General features: G+C 35.0%; 1 long non-coding RNA gene across 6 annotated transcripts; it reads right to left on the bottom strand.

The window, feature by feature from the left end:
• Positions 1 to 4,398: 4,398 nt before the first annotated feature.
• Positions 4,399 to 8,183, bottom strand: LOC145036955 (uncharacterized). 6 transcript variants are annotated; one of them, XR_013678590.1, is made up of 5 exons: positions 7,877 to 8,183; positions 7,392 to 7,449; positions 7,192 to 7,272; positions 6,233 to 7,082; positions 4,399 to 5,453 (listed from the first exon to the last, which is right to left on the bottom strand). It is a non-coding gene; the product is annotated as an uncharacterized LOC145036955 (long non-coding RNA). The 6 variants fall into 6 exon arrangements; XR_013678591.1 differs by having other exon boundaries at positions 6,233 to 6,337; positions 6,472 to 7,449; XR_013678589.1 differs by having other exon boundaries at positions 6,233 to 6,334; positions 6,472 to 7,449.
• Between the last annotated feature and the right edge of the window lie 13,996 nt (positions 8,184 to 22,179).

Genomic DNA, 22,179 nt, shown 5'->3' with positions numbered 1-22,179 from the left:
ACATTACGACATGCTGACTCATTTCTAATCTCGTTCCCGGATTTACTCAAGCTTAGAACACTTAAACGAACCCTTAAATGGCATTAAAAGTGACGAAATCGAATTTAACATTGATAAAAATTGACCAATCATACAGAACGAAAGTTTCGGGTTGTCATAGGTTTCAGAGCAACATTTCATTTCAGCTTTTCGTCTGTCTATGAGGTGAGTCATTCTTAGCACCTTAAGTGGGCCGAAGGCACCACGACATGGGTGTTGATATAGACCTAACACAGCATCACACTATTATATTATTTGTATGTTGTATGTGGTAATTTAGGAAGCTCACAAAGTCTTATGCTTACAGTTAATGTTTATGGTTTCAGGTACTTCCAATTCAAAAGGGAAGGGCCCGACGTGATGGAATAACATCCTCCCCATATGATTTCCGCACTTGATGTATTTGTATTTTGAAGTTTTGGAATACTGTAGCGATTGATGGATTTTGCTACTATCAATGAATGGAATTAATGATCTTTAAATTAAAAAATTAGTACTATTTTTCGTTCGTTACAATGGGACTTGTACTTTTATGGTTTTTCTCCTTTTTAAGTTTCGTTAAACTCCCAGCTTCAGCTCCAGTCCTTCCAGGTTTCATTTTATTGTTATTTTGTTCCTTTTTCTTCAAGAGTGTCTTATTTCGTAGTAAAATATAATCCAACTCAATAAGTACCAAATATCTTCAAAAATAACCAAAACATAGCTTAAAATGTATAGAAAAAAATGCCTAAATATATGTATAAATATAGAAATACATACAACCGCACCCCCTACTGCCAAACTCGGACAATCGGCCTTTTGTGGCCCCTCTAATTGCAATGAAAGCTAATCAGACCTGATCCTTGGGTGGTGGTGACAGTATAATCCCTGCTGAAGTGACTAGTCTTGTTGCACATGAAGCAGCCAGAACCACCCGCCCTACAAGATCCCTCGTGGGTCCGACCACACCAGCCGCACCGACCTCAGACCTTCTGGGCCCTCAATCTCGAATCCAAAACCTTGGGTTTCTTCCCTAAGCCCTCTAATACATGTGCTTGAACTAGCTTCCTCTTCGTCGTATTCTCCAAATTAATCTCCTGCTATAGAGCCCAAGCGATCATGTCCTCTGATGTCTATATCAGAGTATCAAGTCATCATTATCTCCTCGTTTCGCACATACGTGGCAAAACCAACAAAGCCCTATCATGTAACATGGCGGTGATCTCCGCCACGCTCTCGGTAGTTTGGTGAAGGTCCTGAAACTCCTTGGCTAGCTGTTGAACCTAAATCATGGGTGCAAACTTAGCTCTAAATCACATAACAAAATCATCCCAAGACATCGTCTCAACTGCCTCGCCTCCTAAAGCATAGTCCACCTCCTCCCACGAGTCTTGAGCTCTGTCCTTCAGAAGACAGGGTGCAAATCTGACCTTCGACTCCTCGAGATAGAAGCTAGTCTGGAAGGCGTTCTTGATGTTTGCTAACCACTGTCTTCTAGCAATGGGTTCCTTTATTATGAAGAACTCAGGAGCCCCATAGGCACAAAACTCTTGGAATGCCAAATAGTGTGCACCTACCATAGCTACCATCTCAGTTTGAAATGCACCCAGATGGTCATCCAAAATGTCCATGATACCCTCTTTGATCGTACCAAAGAGCACATGAGCCTGTTCCAAAATGTTGCGGGTAATCTCATACGAAATGAACTTCCGCATCTAATAATCCAAGGGTTCATCTCCGAAGCCTGAACTCGATCCCTCACTAGGACATGAACCACCTCAAGTAACAACCATACTGAAAATAAACATACAAACCCTCAGAAAACAATTAAAGAATCTCACACCAAGTAGGCCCCTTAGTATCCTCATGACTCCCTTAACTTAAGTATGGATCATGTGCTTCCAGTAGTACGGGCCCAATACTACCTTCCACACTTATCCGTACTTTTTGCAAGACTAGTCTCGATTCCCCTAAGTCACTCCCTAACAACACACCTGCTAATGCTAACATGCTTCCTAGGTTCTCCTAAGATTCCCTTCCCACCACTCTTCGCCATTAGTTGTAGAAGAAAACCACCACTAACACCCGTTAACTATCTAAAGAATATAATTACATGACACAGACTCTAGACAATTCTTCGACTTCAAGGTCTCACATTACAACGGTTGGACTGAAACAAGAGATGAACCATAGAGTTAAACCTAACCTTCTAAAATTATATAATTTCTGCAACATGTACCCTAGCATATTCACTTGATAGTCAGCCAACACTAGTAGTGGTTCCTAATAGCACAAAGCAAGCATCATTCAAGCTTTGAGTTCTAACTAAGGCACTCCCTAACAGGCCATCCTAACACATTACCAATAATCCATACTAGCATGCAGTTCTAGGTGTTCATGTAGTAAACATACAAGACATCTATCCTATCATACAAATCCTGAGAAGATCCTTAGCCTTAATCTAGCATGTTATTCACATACTAACTCAAACAAACATGTATGGGTATTTTTGGAACACTTAGTTGACCTTGGATGATTACATGAATCACACCCTTTCTTTCTAGTATTAATCCTTTTATAAAATCATTTCTTTATGAAAAACTTACCAAACTCTCAATTTGAGTTCAGACATACCCGACAGTGTGTCCAAATCCCTTAAACCAAGGCACTAATACCAACATGTAACATCCCAAAAATCATAAATAAATATTTCATTTTTAATTCAACCAAAAACCATCAAATATTTGTCTCTAACCATTTAGAAGTATGTCAAAGTAATAATAGTTATCAGAGTACAATCCCAAAATGATAAATGTGCGGAACACATGGATGGATGCACTGCGATCAAGTCGATCCCATCCCCTTGAAATCAGATGTACTTGAAGCAACACTTAAACTGTAAGCACAAATTGTATTGAGTTCTTCCCAAAATACCACATACCATACATATAATGGGCCTAACTCAACATCCATTGGGCATCGCCTGACATTGGGTCCCGTCCAACATACTCATCAGGCCCCGCTCAGTATACATGAAAACACATACAATACATACAAGAGTCATATAGATAGACATCATTCTAATAACAATAATCAATGGGCCAGTATCGATGTCTTTGTCCCGCCAAAACACTGTGAGATAACTCGCCTAAAATTAAATTATCAACAGTCACACACACATATTGTTGTTACGATGGCTCCTCAACTGAATATATCCAACGTAACTCAAATAAATAATCAGGGTAATGCCCATAACTAAAATTCTAGTCACAAACCCTCACACAAAGGGTAAAAGACCCTTTTATCCTTCCTACCCTAAGCCCAATAAGCCATGGCCCAAGCTCAAAAGACCTAAGGCCCAAAGTTTTATACAAGAGGCTTTTGGTGAGTACGCCCCACAAACAACCCTTAACAACGAGAAAATGGGGGTTGAATGCATTATGTTGAGAGTATACATACGTACACCTACGGTACTCCCCTGATGGAAAAATCTCATGTTAGGAACTTAATATTTTAAGTCCAAACATCCAAATCATAGATCTTCCTTAAGGAAAATGTCTTAAATGATAAAGTCATCAACTTGATGCCTGTGCATGGATCACTAAGGCCAAACACCCATTTTTATCTCTCTAATTTCATATAATGACTGTCAACTTTTACATGCTTGAGCTAAATCCATCAAGATGCCATTTTTATGAACAAGGGACCTCAAAAACATCAAGATCTACTATTCTAAACTTATGGAGTAACTTATACTCACATAACACAACCCAATGGACCAGAATATGCCAAAAACCCTAACTATCTTAGATCTAAACAAAGAATCAACAAGGTTCAGACTTTATACCTTCTAGAAGATAATGAAGATGAATAGATTTTGGATCCACAAGCTTCAAATCAACAAGAGCTTCTCCAAGGATTCTTCTATCCTTCAAGAAACACCAAACACACACAAGGCTCAATATTCTTTAAAGAAGGATTATGGTATCGTTGAAGCTGCTTTGGGACGGAGGAGGATGATCATATAAGAGACCTTAGGGGTTATAAGGTGCTTAAATAAGGTCCAAACCATAAAATATATGCTTTGCCTCTAGCTCGAGTATGGCCAGTGTACTAGGGGGAAAATCCCGTGTCCAAGGTTCGCCAAGGTATGCCCAGTGTCCCATGCTTACGCCCAGCATAATAGGCTAATATGAAAAATCAATGAACCTTTAGAATTTAAGAAATTCACCTGAAAACCGAGCATTTACAGCATTGTTCCTTGGTTATGGAGGTAACATACATATTGATATACATAAACACATTTCAACTTTTATGAGTTTTTAACAAGATAAATTCATTAGTTGAACTTTTAGTTGTGTTAAGCATAAACCCCTAATTTTGTAGATTTTTTTAATTTTCTTAATGACTTTGATAAGGTTACTCAGACTGAAAGTATCTAATGGAGGTTCTTCTTGGGTGAAAGGCTGATTCAAAGAAAATTACATGGGTTTCGTGGTAAAAAATGTTGAATAACATGGAGAAGCGAGGTTTGACCATTTGCAGCGTTAATGCAGCAAATTTAGCCTTTCTAGGTAAATGATGCTGGTGCTTCTTTGCAAGTACTGAAGGAATCTACAAGGACGTGATAAAAGCCTTTTGTGTTGACATGGGACGCCTTGGGGAAGTCATCCATGCTTATCGGAAATCTAATGTTTAGGGTGGAATTAGTAGCATCAACACGACTCTGAATAAGGCTGGTTTACACATGAATAACATGCTTACACAAGATGGGAATAACTGGAAGTGGACTCTAGAAAAGGATGTACTGGACACGGTCAGTTCACTTAGAAAGGATATGGACGATATCACACTTTATAATACCTCTCTCAAGACAGTTCCGTGTAATGACGTTCTAGAAAAATAAATACCTTCATTTGGCGTCTGGGCCTTAATCAATTACCTACGGTTGAAAACCTTTTGTACAGAGGCATTCATATTCCAATGCACTTGTGCTCGTTATACAATTGTTATCCAGAATCTACAGATCATTTGTTTATGCAGTGTTCCACAATAAGGCAGCTTATGGCAAACTTAAGGGTAAAATGGTCTAAACTTCCAGATTTATCACAGGGGGTTGAGCTTGAAGACTTGCTCAACGGAGAGGATCTCATAGGAACGAATGTGGAGGCCATCAAATATGGGGTTATGATTCGGGCCTTCCTATGGGCCAATTGGTGCACCCAGAACGACATTCATTTCAACTGCAAAGTTAAAAGCATCTCTATTCTCGCCTCGGAAGTCATTAACAATAGCTTCTTATAGTTTAGACTTCATTACAAATACGGTAGAAACTTGTCTTTAGATAGCTGGATGTAATCTGTCTTCTTCTCTTGTTGTTTTGTATGCTCTGGCCGCTCGTTAGATTCCGCGCTTTCCTTGTATAGAAAATTGTTCTGAGTTGTTCAAATAAAAATGTTACTAATTCATCTTATAATCATCTAACATTTACGTACAGACGAGTATTCAAAGTTTATAAAGCATGAATGAGAAAAAGTCCTTGTAATCATTTTACATTTTTTATATTTGACTTGTGGTAGGTGCCTAAAGCTTATGATACAACTAGGTCACCCTAGAAATACAAGATGTTACCACATGGTGGGATCTGCATTCTTGCACGAGTTGTCAAAATTATCAGGATATTATTTCATATAGTTTTTAATATGTCTGACCGTAATTATCATGCATGAAGCACTACCTAATGTATTATTTGCTCTTTTTATCTCTTACAAGGATAATACTATATATGCAAATATAATTGTTAGCACCTTTGAACATCTTAGAGCAATAACTCTAGAGCAATAGCTTTGACTTTTTCTGTTTTGAACTTTATTTCATTTAATTGTGTTTTAATGGATTTCTATTCTTTTATTTTATTGACTTTTAATCTATTGTTATTCTTTTATTCATTCATATGTTTTTTTAATTTGGTAGATTTGTCATTATACTAATATGAGAACAAATTACATAATAATGATATAAAACAAAGTAAAACCAATATTTTTTTTTATCACACCGGTCAACCGTAATACTGTTTTGATTATGCTATAGTGACATTTTTCCTTATTTTATCTATATTATAAGTAGGAGTGATCTTTTAATTCCTTTTTTCTTTTCATCCGGTTTTTAGGTTTAATCAAAGAAAACTTAGCCAACAAGTATTTTGTGTGATTACCTCTCCTGTCCCCTATTTCTTCTTCCCTTGTTCCTACTTGCTTTCTTCCTGTTCACTGTTTCCTTCTAATTTTTGTCACCGTTTTGTTCTTTCGCTTCACACCTGCTTCAGCACACAAAGTAAAATCCAAATTGCTTTGTTATTTTAGATCTAACCTACATTTTCATAGGGTAAACTTATGCAAAAAAGCATGGAGTTGCCTTTTTTGAACTGCTAGACAAGAATTCATGAAAACACACCTAGCGAGATGCTAGGAAAAATACAGAGTTTCAGTCGTCACTACAAGAAAGGAGACCTATAGGGATGACAAATGTCGTCTCTATAGGTTATATAAAGTCGACTTTATAGGTGGTTGTAACAACAAGTCGTCCCTATAGCCTTTGTCGCTATAGCCCTGTCGCAATAGATAGCTTGGGTCGTCGCTATAAATATCGTCGCCATAGATACTGTTTAGAGAAGACATATCATTTTTGTTGGTTTGTGGTTATCATCCCCATTGTTGGACCTACAGAGACGATACATCGCCCCCATAGCTACTTTTTTGCATTTTGCAGTTTCTCCTTCTAATGTAACACCAATTGCTTTCCCATCTTCAAACTCTACTTGTTTTTTTGAAAGTAATGGAATCTGTCAATGGAATTGGAATTTGACAAAGGGTATTTTGGTCTTTTTGTAAAAAAATGAAGAATTTAAAGGAATGAAATTGAATTCCCTTCACTCATGAAACATGGGATTTGAAGAAAATCTAACAAAATTCAATTCCATCCTTGGAATGGAATGGAATCTGGAATTCCAGTTCTGTGGATTACCTTGCATTGTGGTTTGTTGAGCACGTAGGTGCCGCCATAGACTGCACTCAAACGAGCAAATGCTTGAAAATATTTATCAGATAAAGTTAAAATATTTTCAAATAGTAGATTAAATAATTAAATAAACGAATCTTTTGTTATTGATTATACCTGAGGTGATTCTCCTAGTCCATAGAGAGGGTAGATATATGGAGAACCTCCTGCAAACCTAGCTAATGACTCCGCATATAGCTATTCAGGAAATATAAAATACTCTCACACAATGAGAAAAAATAACATGACTGCCCTTTCGGAATATCAAAAATAGATGGATAATCATTTAGTGAACATCAAGTAAATCTGGCAATCACCTCGTTCCAAGACTACTCAGGTGGCTAGGTGACCGCAACTTCATTCGATTCTCCAATCCTATACACACCATAATTATGGAATTCAAAAGCATAATAAACAATTATGTATACAGGAATTGTATAAAAACCAAGTACACACACAAGAATCGCATAAAAGGACGCTGATAGTCAGAATTATAGGTTTTAGAAGATTAGCAAGTTGTACATACAACAAATTGACATGATTTCAGCTAACTTTGTTTAGATCACAGAGTTATCGAGATTTGTAAAAACAAAGATGAGGTTCAACAATAATATAACTTACCTTGAACATACAATAAGCTTGCTGCAGCCAAAGAAACCGTACAGAGCAAAATTGAAAACAAATCTCTATCGAATTTGAGTTTGTCGTCGTCATCATCGTTCACTTATATCCCAATTCCAGTTTAAATTACATAATTTCTAACATATACCTCAATTATAGGTTCAAACAGAGAATTACTAACCTGGTAGCTGGTGTAGGGCTTGTATTCAATAGTAATCGTAATTGGATGTCAAAAGGAAGCCGATAGTCCGAATCGGCGGCGTTGAAACTAATCGACGTTGTTGAGCGTAATGGTGGTGTTCGACAACTAGCATGACAATCCATAGAGAGAGGAAGAAGATGCACGGGGAGTGGGAGGTGAGGAAGTCGCCAGAGGAGAAGATAATGGTCGAAATTCGGGAAAGGAGAATCTCCGATCGAGAGTGAGTGAGAGATAGAGACTAATGATTGAGTGTGCGTGAACGAAACAAAGAGGTTGTTCTCCTATAGCCTTCCCCAAAACGCGCCTAATTTAGTTGCTTTTCCCGCTTTAATATGGTAAGACGGCTGTAGCTGTAAAAGTAAAAAAAAAATTGTCAATTATATGGAGACGACATGTCGTCCCTATAGGTTATCTTTAGAGACGACATATGACGTCCTGTAGACCTCGTTTATTCTTGTAGTGGTCATAGAATTATTACTCCATGACAAGCTTATCACTGCTGTTGTAATTATCGGTTTCCTTTTTTCTTCTCATTTATCTTGTACTTTTGCTTTCTGCATTTGAGCTTGTGTTAAAGCTGTCTTCGTTTTATATCTTGCTTTCTGCATTTCAGCTTAAATTGATTTAATCACCAATAGTGCACAAATTCTTTCTTTGATAATTTTGTGAAGTGGACTCTACATGTAGAAGTCAAACTATATATTTTGCCTGATTATAATTTAAGGTTACTTCTCAGAGAACAATGATGGAAAAAGGAAAAACAACGTATATTTCGTACTAGGTAATTGTTTACATTAGTTGTTATCTAGTGTTCTAAAATTTGGTTTTAAGTAGCTCTAAAACCGAATTTCCAGTCCTAAAACCCTAATTGAACAAGTATATCGGTATATATATGATTCAGTATTCAAGTTTAGCTTTGGCCTCGAAAAAAATTGGTAACTATGTGTTGTCAACTCTTTAATAATGAGGCTTCTAGTCCCATCTTAGAGTGAAATTAAAAATAATTTTAAAATTTACATTTTGTAGTTTAAAAAAAAAGTGAAATTAAAAATAATTATAAAATTTACATTTGTAGTTTAAAAAAAAAAAGATAAAAAATTATGGGTCGCTACGAGCTCACCCCTATCTTTGACTTTTGATACGGTCATACAATTGAATATATATCACATAATTGTTTTTAAATATTTAAAGCGGATTGCATATTACATATAGCTAGGTATTTTATATTTATTTTTATTGTTTAATAACTTTTTCCTTCAAAATAACAAAATATTTTAATTACTATGAGAAATGAATTTCATTTGATTTGAAAGATATGTGAAACACTCTTCGTTTATTTATTTTATATATAGAATATATTAAAGTAATCGACTTTGTTGACTAGATAATATGGTCAATAAAAGTTGGTCAAACTTATAAATAACACATGGCTTCAAACTAACTTTAATGGACCGCATGACATGTCTAAATATGTATATATACTCTTCAAAACCATTTCTCACAACACAACACTCATAAGTACTCTCACAACACACATCAAGAACTTGAATAGAGCTACTAGAAATGGAAAACTTCACAAGAAGCCTTTCGAGAAGTGTTTCGAGTTCTGTTGATGCAAATAGAGTGTGGAGGAGAGAAACACATGGAGGGTTCGATGGTGGGAGGAGCATGAAGACTGTCCGTCTTGGAGAGGACAACCATGGAAGGTTTTCGAAGATCAAGAAGATGTTTAACTTCATTAGCTCCAAGAAAAATGGGAAAGATGCTTCAAAGGCTGGTCGATCATCAAAGATTTCTAGTTCTAACGATGAATTCCAAAGCAGATTGCTTGTTGAAATTTACAAGAATATGTCGTCTATACATGAACTAGGTTCAACTTAGAAGCTAGACAATAAGATTTCATGCTTTCCTTTCCATTTAATTTTATTCTTTGGTTTCGGAAGAATGTAGAATTCATTACTTATATATGTATACATTTTTTATTTTGGTCTCCATTGTTTATGATCTAATGAATAAGTTGTAAATAGAAGTCACTATTTTATTATGGATATGTCATAATGTTCGTTTATTTCTTGTTAGTGAGTTGTCATTGATCGGAGAGCGTAGAATGCATAAATAATTTATAGTTTACGCATCGTATTTAACCAAAGTCAATTATTCTCCTATCCTCCTTAATAAAGTAAGTTTTTTTTTTTTTTTTTTTTTTTTTTTTTTTTTTTTTTCTTCACATGTCCTCTTCTCCTTCATTTGGACACATGTCATTTTCTAAAATTTTTGAATTTTGTATTGTCTGATAGGTCGCTTGTTCGAATTTCTATTTCTAGTAGGATTCCCGGCTCTACTTATCATTTTATTGTATTTTTCATTTTATGAAATTAAAATTTCACATTTAATATGTAAGCTAATATACATGTAAGGTATTTGTTAGAAATGATTTATATATGTAATGTATTTAATGTATTAAAGCCTCATTAATTTTAATAATTTTCAATTTTTTTTCTTATTTTTCTTATAAATTCAAACTTCTCAAATTATTAAAATTTCATATTTAATTTTTTGAAATAAACTCATGTAATACATGGGTCTCACGCCTAGTATCTAAGAAAGGAAACAAGACATATATGTCCTATTTCTTGCATTTATTGAGATCGGTTTCTTTCTTTTGGAGGTCAAAGTCACAATTGTGAAATCGTTTTAAGGCGTCTTCATCTCTATTACTTGTCGCTTTTCAATAGTGTGATTATCAATTTCCTTGAAAGCTAAGACGAAAATTCCTTTGGTGTGGGAATCTCGAGAAACATAGCATTTACTGTGTCTCGTAGGAAAGAGTAATGACTCCTAAGGAACTTGGTGGACTGGGTGTTGGATCCCTGAAAATTATGAATATCTCACTGCTTGCTAAATGGTGGCGGAGGTGTATGGTTGAAAATACTGAACTTTGGTGCAAAGTGATTCGGGCAATTCATAACTTTAACTAGGGATATGTGCATAGGTCGGTTTGGATCGGTCAACCCAACCCAACCCAACTCGTAAATGATCGGTTTCTGGTTTTCAAAACCCAATAGGTCGGTTTCTAGTCGGTTTGGTTTCTCGGTTTCTGATATCGGTTTGGGCGGTTTGTCGGTTTCTTGGGTTCAACCCATACACCTACGGTTTTTGGGTTTGAACCCATTTTCCAGAAATGTAACAATTAGTTAAATAATTAAAAAAACACCTAAGCTTCTTTTATTTATTTTTATTTTGTTAATACACACACACACACACACACACACACACACATATATATATATATATATATATATATATATATATATATATATATATATATATATAATCAGTAAAAAGCATTGGGTTTGCGGGTTTGCTGGGTCGGTTTCTTGGGTTGTTTGGTCGGTTTCTGGGGGCAAAACCGAAACCGAACCCGGAAAGTCGGTTTTTACAAATTTAAAACCCACATTGTCGGTTTTGATTCGGTTTCGGTTTCGTCAGTTTTTGTCGGTTTCTCGGTTTTTTGGTTCGGGTTTGCTCACCCCTAACTTTAACGGCACAATCATGATAGAATGGCAAGGAAGGGGTTGCCGGGGTATAGAAAAACATAGGTAATAATAAGGTAAATTTTATTGCTCATAAACTAGATCTAGAATGTTATTTCAAATGTGTGGTTGCAATTGGAGAAAACTCGAAATTTCGGCACGACAATGGATAGTGATGTCTCTCTTAAACATAAATTTGCTAACTTTTTTACTTGAAACACAAAAAAATATTTTGTTTTGATTGATTTTCGCTTGTGGAAGGGAATATTTCTTAGAAATGGAGATGGAAGCGAAGACTCGTGTTAGGATTTGAAACGATGGAATTAAACGATTTTCTTGTGATCTTCGAGATTTAAATCTTAACATCAACATAGATGCTTGGATTTGGCCGACAGATATGTCGAAGATTTTTTCCATCAAATAATTGATATATGTACTCAAGTCAAACGCAGTCTACTAGTTCGGGCCTATCTTTCCTTCGAATCATTCGCCCCAAGTAACGTCGCAAAAATTTCATTACTAAATTAATAAAACCACTATCCCAAAAACATCATCATACAAATCTAGATAAAACAAAAGTATCGATCATCATATCACAACAGAGTAAATTAAAAAAAATATGGAACGAGGTGGTATGTGCTATACAATCATCCCGAGCTATTCCCTTTGAAACTGGAAGTACCTGAAACACAAACTGAAAACCATAAGCACAAAGTTTAGTGAGTTCTCCAAGATACCACATACCAAACATAATAAACACATAATAGGCCCCACCCGACATCCTACCCCTCCCAACATCGATCCCTGCTCGGTATACAGATCGGGCCCTACTCGACATACATATAACATATAAAAACATGCGCATGCAATAATCATAAAGATACATAGCATACAAAATGGACATCGCCCCCCCCCCCCCCTTTCCGGTAAGCATACGAGTACATAACACATGCAAGATTCACGCAAACATCAACCATCCTAACATAAAAAAATCATGGGTCGGCATTGGTGCCTTCAACCCGCTAAACACAATGAGGAAACTCACTTCGAACTGTTGAACCACACTGATCAATCTTGAGCTACTGGTCCGACAAATCCCCAAGCTATCATGTCACACCCCCAAACCAGACGGCGGAAACGTCCTGGGGTGGATGACTTTATTTGTAGTATCACAACACATACATTTATAAATATCAAAGTACGAACAACCACTGCATTAATAAGTAAAAGTTTATACATGTGTTCAATCATAGTTATTGACGCTAAAATAGTTGATACAAAATATAGAAGACATGACTCAAAACTGCTCCGTCTTCTCAGAAGCTTGGGGAGTACCTGTCTACTGATTCCCTAAGAATACAAGTAATTTGAAAAGGAGTATCAACATAAAGTTGAGTGAGTGCATAAGTATTTATGTTCAAAATCTTGTTTTCTGTTCATTGAATAAGTAAAACTATTCCAGAAAATCCTATATTTTCTTTTGTATGTGAAAAGTAGTTTTAATCCCATAAAACCGTTCTGTTTGTAAACCAAAGTTATGTATTTGAATTTCCTTTGTAAAACATGTAAAAGTAATTGTGCCTGGTTCCACCAACTGTTATGGTAAACTGTAATGTAATACTGTAAATTGTATCCTTGCAAAGTTAGTATTTTGAAATGTACTCAAGTTTAGTTAATTATACACTAACCATATTGTTTAATATCCTTTTCACGAGTTTATTATAACCATACTATGACTAGATGGCTTAATTCGACGCTTTGGAGGTGTCGGAAATGTTGATAACAATTGTTACCTGGACCTGCCAGTCTAACTGTAGCTAACAGTTTAGATGCGGGATTGTCAATTCCATATAGATCTATACACATTTTTTTCGATCCCTATGATGGAGATTCTGGTTATAATATTAGGACTTTAGCTATGTTGTTTAAATATACTAACAACCTGAACATATTAACTCCTAAACTCAATCATTCTTAAATAAGTGATTGTTAGTAAGTTTCTTGTTTAGTATTCTTGAAATGTATTTGTAAATTGTTCACACTTGTGTAGTTTTGAATCCAACCCTTGTTATAGTAAAACAATGTACTAGTGTATACTTGACTCATGTGTTACTGTTCTTGAATCATAAATTATACCTATTATAATTTATATGTATTTTTTGTATTGATACTAACTGTTCTTGAATGTAACCTCTTGCTCAGCAAGTTACAAAGAGTATTGAAACTGAATGAAAGAACGTTTATATTTATATACATATACAATTATATAAATATGATTTTTGGGGAAAATATAAGTTGGTATAACCTTTTAAAGAATTTAAACAATTTAAAATATTTGTGATAACTTGATGTCATTTTAATGTTATTTGAAATCATTTGTAACACAAAATCTTTGTGTTAAACTTGTATTCCCCCTTCGCTTTATAACTGCCAAAAAAATGAAAAATGTGGGGGTATGAACTCACTTGATAAGTGGTGAATCAGGCAGCGTTTCATTTCTAGTAATGATCTTTCTGGATGTAACCGCGGGTTTCTGGTGAAAAACTGAGCTTCACGTGGGCAAAGTTTCGGTTCGGGAACTTTGTTTCTCAGGATCTTCAAGGCTTCGGGACTCGCTTCAGGTATCGGGATGATATCGGGGCTTCGGGGGGTATAAATTGCACGTAAATCGAGGTAATATGGGTGAGAGAGAAGAGATTGAACAACCCTACACGGCTGCCCTTGTGATCTATTTATAAGGCTGATTTTCGATTTTCACGTCGTGGCACTAGACATCATCAGGTGCGTAGTCGCGATGTTCAATATGTCAGGCTCCAAAAGACATCAGCACTGAGTTCACGTCGTGAACGCCTTTTACACGTCGTGAACTCTGACACAGTGTTGGGGTTCGCAACCCGAACTTCAAAAATTCATAACATTCGCATACGAGCTCCGTTTTCGACGTTCTTTATATCCACGCATAGGTGAAATTATGCTCTACAACTCTCGTTTAGACTTCGTCGGCTAATTTTGAGTTTAATTTTTATTATATTATTTTTAGTAGGCCGGAACCGGAAAACTCCGTTATAAACTCATAACTTCGTCATCCGACTCCCGTTTTCGTCTGTCTTTTTACCGTTGAACTACTATCGACGAGATCTTCGATTTTCGTTTAGATTGTTTCAGCTAGAAATCCCCCTGATCTCATATTCGAACTTCAAGTTGTATACTACTAAGTTGAAACTTAGAAAAACCATAACTTCCTCATACGAAATCAGATTTGTACGTTCTTTTTATGTATGTTTACGGTTTAATGAGATCTACGGCTTTCATTTAGATACCTAAGCCCAAAAAGTATTTTATTGAGATTTTTCTTTTTACGCTTAATAGTGCTTTATAGGTTTTGACGCGGATCTTTGATTCGTCATAACTTCTTCGTTATAACTCGGATTTGAGTGTTGTTTATATTTCTGAAAACCTTGTTACGTTATCTATCACTTTATATATCCTAATTGATATTTTTGAACACTTCAATTTTTGACATTATTCTTATTATTTCAAAAATAGGTTACAATACTTGACTTTTAGGTTATTACATTGACTTGAAATATCAAGTTGTCACATATCAATACCAAATAACAACCAATTAATAATTGGATTCCAATCCATAACCATCAGTCCAAAAATTAGGGTAAAAAGAGCATTTTACCCTATACCTAGTTTGGTCTAGGACTAAGGCCCAAACCAACAATTCAAAAGACCAAATTACCAAAATATCATCGAAGGCCCAATTATGGCCCAATTTTCCAATTTGAGCCTAAATCCCCTTCATGGTCCTTTTCCAAGAGAACCCAAAACAGGCATCAACCCAAAAACTTGATGGCACAACAAGGCCCTAAGCATCTAAGCCCAAAATATGGCCCAAACCAAAGACCCAAAATTATGAGGCCCAACTTGCTGAGTACGCAGTGCGTACTCAGCTGGTACACGCAACGTACTCACCTTAGGGTTTGTACGCTAAGCGTACATGCTTGTACGCCCAACGTACACCAGTTGACTTTCATGTCCAGCTCTTAATCCATTAAGACTTCACTCCAAAACTTAGATTTGACTTCCTTGAGATGCTTTATCATGTAAAGTTGCCAACTTTACGAGCATTCATGGCTTAATGAAGCTCTTAAAGATCAAAAGGAATTAATAGAAGACTTAATTCATGCATGAGACCGTAAACCCCATAAAGTTTGCACCTTTAAGCTTAAGAAACTCATAATATGCCCAGATCTAAAAGGATAAGCCCTGCAAACGACTTAACTTATCAACTAACCTAAAATGGACCACAAGAATAAAAATCATGACATGAAGAGATCCAATCATACAAGGATCAAGGTTGGGACTTTATACCTCAAAAGTCACCAAGAGATGCCCTTAAAATTTTGATCTCTAAGCTTCTTTCCAAAGAATGAGTCCACCAACTTCTTCTTGTTTCACTTCAAGGACCATAAAGACACCAAAACCAAGACCAAGGCTCAAGAAAAATCAAAGAGGCTATTAGGGTTCAATATTAGGGTTCTAGGGAAATGGAGGCTGATAAAGAGGCTAGTCCTAGGGACTTAAGGACCTTATATAGGATGCAAAACCCCTAAATTAGGGTTTTCATTAACCCCTTGTACGCCCTATATAATCCTCGTATGCCCAACATATGAGGCCTCAGTCCTGCGATCAAACTCCATCCTTAGTACGCTAAGCGTACGATGTGGTACTCCCCGCGTACTAGCTTCTCAGCTGGTACACTAAGCATACCATGTGTTACGCCCCACATACTAACTCGAAGGACCAATGATGCAAAATTTTAAAAATGCAGGTAAAAAGAAACATACGCAATCAAGCATTACACACCAATTGAGGTCAAATTTATTTAGTTGGACATATTCAATTAACATAATCCTCACCGTCGTCAAGCTTCTTAATCGCGAGATTCATGATGTGTTATATGCCCCACAACATGCACGGAGATTTTGGGTGTATTTTCAGCCACTGTCCCTTTGCACTCGACATTTGGATTAAGGTGGCGTAGTGGATATCATGTGTACGTATCGGCCAAGTACGTTTGGTTACTAATTCTTTCCTCAATGCACCAACATATTCAGGACGATTAATCAAATAAAAAAATATTATTTACATTAAGTCTAGAAAGACTATGGCTCATTTGGAAAACAAGAAATGACGTAAGATGCAATGATAATAAATGAACATCTGTAATGGTATTTGAGGATCCAGTAAGTATTACATTTTGGTGGAGGAATTTCTTTCCTGAACTGTTTTCCCAAACTGTATGCTTTGTCTAACAATCAAGAGAGGATGATTCAAGATATTTGGATTAATTAGTCATGGAGCTTTACATGGAATAGGCCTATTCTAGGTGGAGTAGTGGTTGCTTAGTTGTCTCGGTTGTTGTCTATGTTACACGTTGTACAACTGACTTCGAGAGTAGATGCTTACGGTGGGAGTTAGATCCTTTTGGTACGTTCTCGGTTCAATATGCTAGATTCCATATTGATGATACACGTCTTTTGACGGGTAGTTTTGTGAATCGTTACAATAGGTGGATTCCTATAAAGATCAATATCTTTATTTAGAGCATTATGATGGATCATATTCCAACAAAAAGGAATTTAAATAGATGTGACGTAGAAGTGGACTCACTATTATGCCCAGGGTGTAGTGAAGATGTTAGTCATTTGTTCTTCAAATGTTCTCTCGATCGTCAACTTTGGTCATAGGGAGTTGGGTGGAATTACAACCTCTAAGTTTTTTTTTTGCTTCTTATCTATGTTTGAATGGATTGATATTCATCATGCAGCTCATTTGAAGCGTGCAACTTTGGACTCGGTGTGTATGAACGCCATTTGGGGTCTACAGACTTATTGTAATGCCTTGAGTTTTTTCATCAAAACATGTATTGGAAGGATATTTTCTTTTCAATAACATTGTAATGTTTTCTTTTAATTGATTTTGTGCTAGAAATGCATATTCTAAGAGAAATTGGATTGTATTGTTGAAAACTCCAATTCTTAACTAGTTTGTGTTTGCTTTGTGACGCTAGCTTTTGTTTTTAATACATGATTGTTGTTTACAAAAATAAAAAAAATAAGAAAAACTATTACATTCTCTTGGGCGAACTATATGTGGCAAAACTTATTTACGTTAATTGAGATGTTTGATTATATGCTCTTCTTTAGCTTCTATCATTAAAAAATATATATTATGAAATATGATCAAATAAAAAGATAAATTATAGAGTAAAGAAAGATATGAGAATGTAAAGAACTTTTATTCCAATACTTGTGATGAAATCACTAACCTTCTAATACATATGCCTTACTATTTATACTACCAAAATAAGATGAAAAATGAGCTATAATATGAATGAACATTATGATGGTGCATTATTACACTCATAAAACACATTAAAATGGTTGTTACTAATGCTAAATAATGATGGAGTGTTATGGGTTAAATAGGGAATCCAACAGTCAGTCACAAACTAATATTTCTTAACATAACCCTTTAATGACGATCGTATCACATCTCATTAAAATCTTAATATGTAAAACCTATTTGGAAAATCCATTTAGAATGGAAAAGGGTACAAGATTAATAATAGACATTAGAAACAACTACCTCGTTAAAAACCTTGCTAATAAAACCCACTGGGAAAAACTTAGATAAGGAAAAGAGTACAATATGTTATTAACTCCCCCGATCACCACATCATTTGATTTCCTTGACGTGCTGTATAGTAAAAGTTCGTACCATCTTTTCAGATTTAGATGGGAAGTGGTTTAGTTAAATAATCGGCCAACTTGTTACTTGATTGAATTTTCTGGATGTGGATGCCAAACTCCATTTAAAGATTGTGAGTGAAAAAGAACATTGGTGATATATGATTGGTTCTGTCTCCTTTGATAAACTCTTGCTTGAATTGGGACATAAAACCATATTATCTTCTTATAGTATGATTGGAACATCCCTATTATAAGTTAGCCCACAATTCTCCTGAATGTGATGAGTTAAATTTCTTTACCAAATAGAATCACGACTTGCCTCATCAATTGCTATAATTTGTGCATGGTTAGATGAAGCAGTAACTAAAGTTTATTTAACAGAACACCAAGAAATTGTGGTACCTCAACATGTGAATAAATAACATATTTACGATCAAGATTTGTGTGGATTAGATAAATATCCAAAATCTGCAAAACCAATTAACTCCGGATTTGATGAATTTGAGTAGTATAAGCCAATATCCACTATACCTCGCAGATATCGAAGAATGTGTTTGACTCAATTCCAGTGTCTTCTTATTAGGATAGAACTATATATTGCTAATAAGATTACAATAAAATATATATCGGGTCTTGTATTGTTAGCAAGATACATTCATGCATCAATAGCACTAAGATATGGTACTTTAGGACAAAAAGTTTTTATATGTTTTTCACAAGGTGGAAATTTGCTCTTTTTTAAAATCTAGGTGTCATACAACCTTCAAGATACTCAATGGATGTGAGTTATCAATATAAAACCTCTTAATCACCTTTTCTAGATAACTGGATTGATGTACAAAAATCCATTTTTGGTGTGCTCAATTTGAAGACCCAAACAAAATTTCGTTTTACCAAGATATTTCATTTGAAAATTTTCTTTCAAATAAGAAGTGGCATTTTCAAATTCTCTAGGAGTTCTACTTATGTTCAAATCATCTAGATAAACAACAATTATGACATATTCTGGGTTGGATATTTTTACAAATACACATGGGTTTATAGGATCATAACTATATCCCTCTTTCAACAAAAAATGTACTTAAGAAATTGAACCACATACAACCAAATTGTTTCAATCCATACAAAGTTTTATTTAATTTTAACGAATATATTTCTTGATAATTAGAAGTTTGTGCTTCTTGCATCGTAAACCCTTCTAGGATTTTCATATAAATATCATTATCAAGTGAACAATATAATAGGTGGTAACTTGTAAAGTCGAATATCTTGTGATGTATCGAAGTCTTAATAGTGTATCCAGATCGAAGGTTTTCATAACTTCGATTTTATATGTATTATATTAGGCACTTATGTTGTATCACTTTGAGTCGAAGTACTAATATATTTTGTATCTGTTGAGTATACTATAAATAGTGTAGGATCTTAAGTCATTTGTAACTTTTGTAACTTTGAACATTCTTTTCTCTCAAATGTACTTTTGCATCCTCTAGTTAATATGAGCTGAAACCGTATCTTATTTACATTCTCATGTTCATATGTTTTCTTGCTTCTATATTTGATTGATTTCTCGACTCTTCATAACTACATCCATTAGATACATCTCCAGTTTTGCATGTGTTACTAGACATATTAGAGAACAAAATGTAATTGCATCAACCTCAAGTGAGTATGTTTCTTTTTAATCAGTTCCGGGCCTTTGGGTGAAACATTATGGAATAAGACTTGCTTTATATCTCACAAATTCATTTTTCTCATTTCTTTTACATACAAATACCTATTTGTGTCGCACTAGCCATACTTTATTTGGTGTATGGACTATAAGTCCAAAAACTTTTCGTTGAGTAAGAGAACTAAACTCTTTATTTATTGCATCTTTCCATTTTGGTCAATCTTTTCTATTCCTTCATTCCTCTGCAGATTCAAGTTCAAGATCCTCATTTGCTTCCATAATCTCAAGTTCAACATGATATGAAAAACTATCATCGATGTCTGTCATATTTCAGTTCAATCTTATTCTTGTAACGACATAACTTATTGAGTTCTCTTCATTTTGATAATTTCCAGGTACCTCAGTTTCTTTTGCTATGTCATTAGGCTATTCTAGAGTTTCACTAATCTTTTCAAGAGAATATTTTTCTCTTTTGGACCATCAATTCTATTTGTTACCTTTCGTTGACTTTTATCTTTGGAATTGGATGGTCTTCCATGCTTCCATGCTATAGACATGAATTAGATTCATTTGCAGTTATAATTTTTTCCTTGTGGGACATCAGTTCTAATTAGAGCATTTACAGTTGGTACATGAGACTTTGTTACTCTCTTAGGGTTAGTAAATACATCTGGCAGTTGATTTGTTATATTTTGTAAATGATTTTGTCTTTTTCATTTCATGTTCACGTTGACTTAATCGAGGATCCAAACCTGAAAGTGATAATTCATTCCAAGAGATCTTATTTTCCAGGATCTTTCTTTCTCCGCTTAATGTTCGAAAAGCCGATTCATCAAAATGATAATCGTAGAATCTAGCTTTAATTAAATCTCCAGTTGATGATTCTAAATATTTTACTATAGATGGAGATTCATATCCAACATAAATTCAGATTCTTTTTGATGACCCATTTTTGTACTATGCGGTGGAAAAATAGGTATATAAATTGCACATCCAAACGTGCTTAGAGGAGAAACATTTGGTTCCTGACTGCAAACCATTTGAATAGGGGAGAACTTATGATAACTAGTTGTCCCGATGCGTATAAGTGATGTTGCATGTAAAATTGTATGTCCCCATGTCGATTTAGGAAGTTTAGAATGCATTAGTAATGGTCTTGTAGTTAATTAAAGATGTTTTCTTAACGAATCAACTAGGCTTTTATTACGTATGAGCATGTACGACAAGATGTTCAATAGTTATCCCAATTGACATGAAATAATCACTAAAATTTTGTGATTTAAATTCTGCGACATTGTCAAGGCAGATTTTCTTAATTGGGTAATCAGGAAAATGTGCGCTTAGGAGGATTATTTGTGCAAGTAATCTTGCAAAAGCGAGATTACGACTAGACAACAAGCACATATGTGACCATCTAGTAGACACATTAATTAAAACCATAAAATATTTAAATGATCCACATGGTGGATGAATTGGTCCACATATATCCCCTTGAATTCTTTCTAAGAAACTAAGACTTTCGTACCAAAATTTGTTCAATGATCGATGGTAATTTATTTTCCTTAAGAGAATGGAACACAAGATAATTCATTAGCTTGAAAATTTTTCTAGTTTTTCAAAGAATGACCACTTGAAGTTTCAATTATTCTACGCATCATAATTGATTTGGGATGGCCTAACCGGTCATGTCAAAATTTGAATGTGTTATCATACCTTTTATTTTGAATAACATGGTATACCGTCATTCTAATCTTTGAATAATACAATTTGGAGGACAATACGTTAATTTTTCCAAAATACTTTTCTTACCCGATATCATTTTTGTAATATTGAGATACTCTTTATTACCATCATTAGTTGCTTCAACATGATATCCGTTAGACCGAACATCCTTAAAACTTCATAAATTTCATGGTGATTTGAATGAAATAATGCATCACAAATTGTAATCATTATCCCTTGTTTCCTCTTTTTTTTTTTTTTCCTTCTTTAGAATTTAAGAGAAGCTTGAATGCTTTTGGAGTTCGACATGTATGAGACTAATGACTAGTCATTCCACATCAGTGACAAAAATTTTCAACATTTTTTTCCCGGACCACTTTTATCATTAGGATGTGAGTTTTTGTTATTTCCCACTTCAGGTGGTTGCTTATATTCTTGTTATTGTTGGTACAATAATTCTAACGACCTCAACCACACCCACGACCTCGACCATGACTACAGTTAGACCTACAACCATTATGATTAGATGATGTTGCATTCCCTTTAGGGAATGGCCTAGAACCGGTCGAATGTGATTGGAAAATTTTCATT

Source organism: Lactuca saligna, chromosome 3 (genome assembly GCF_052625555.1).
Source record: "Lactuca saligna cultivar CGN05327 chromosome 3, ASM5262555v1, whole genome shotgun sequence".
Taxonomy (NCBI): Eukaryota; Viridiplantae; Streptophyta; class Magnoliopsida; order Asterales; family Asteraceae; genus Lactuca; species Lactuca saligna.
The sequence above is the reverse complement of the archived record's forward strand: the minus strand, read 5'-3'. Positions and strand labels throughout refer to the sequence as shown.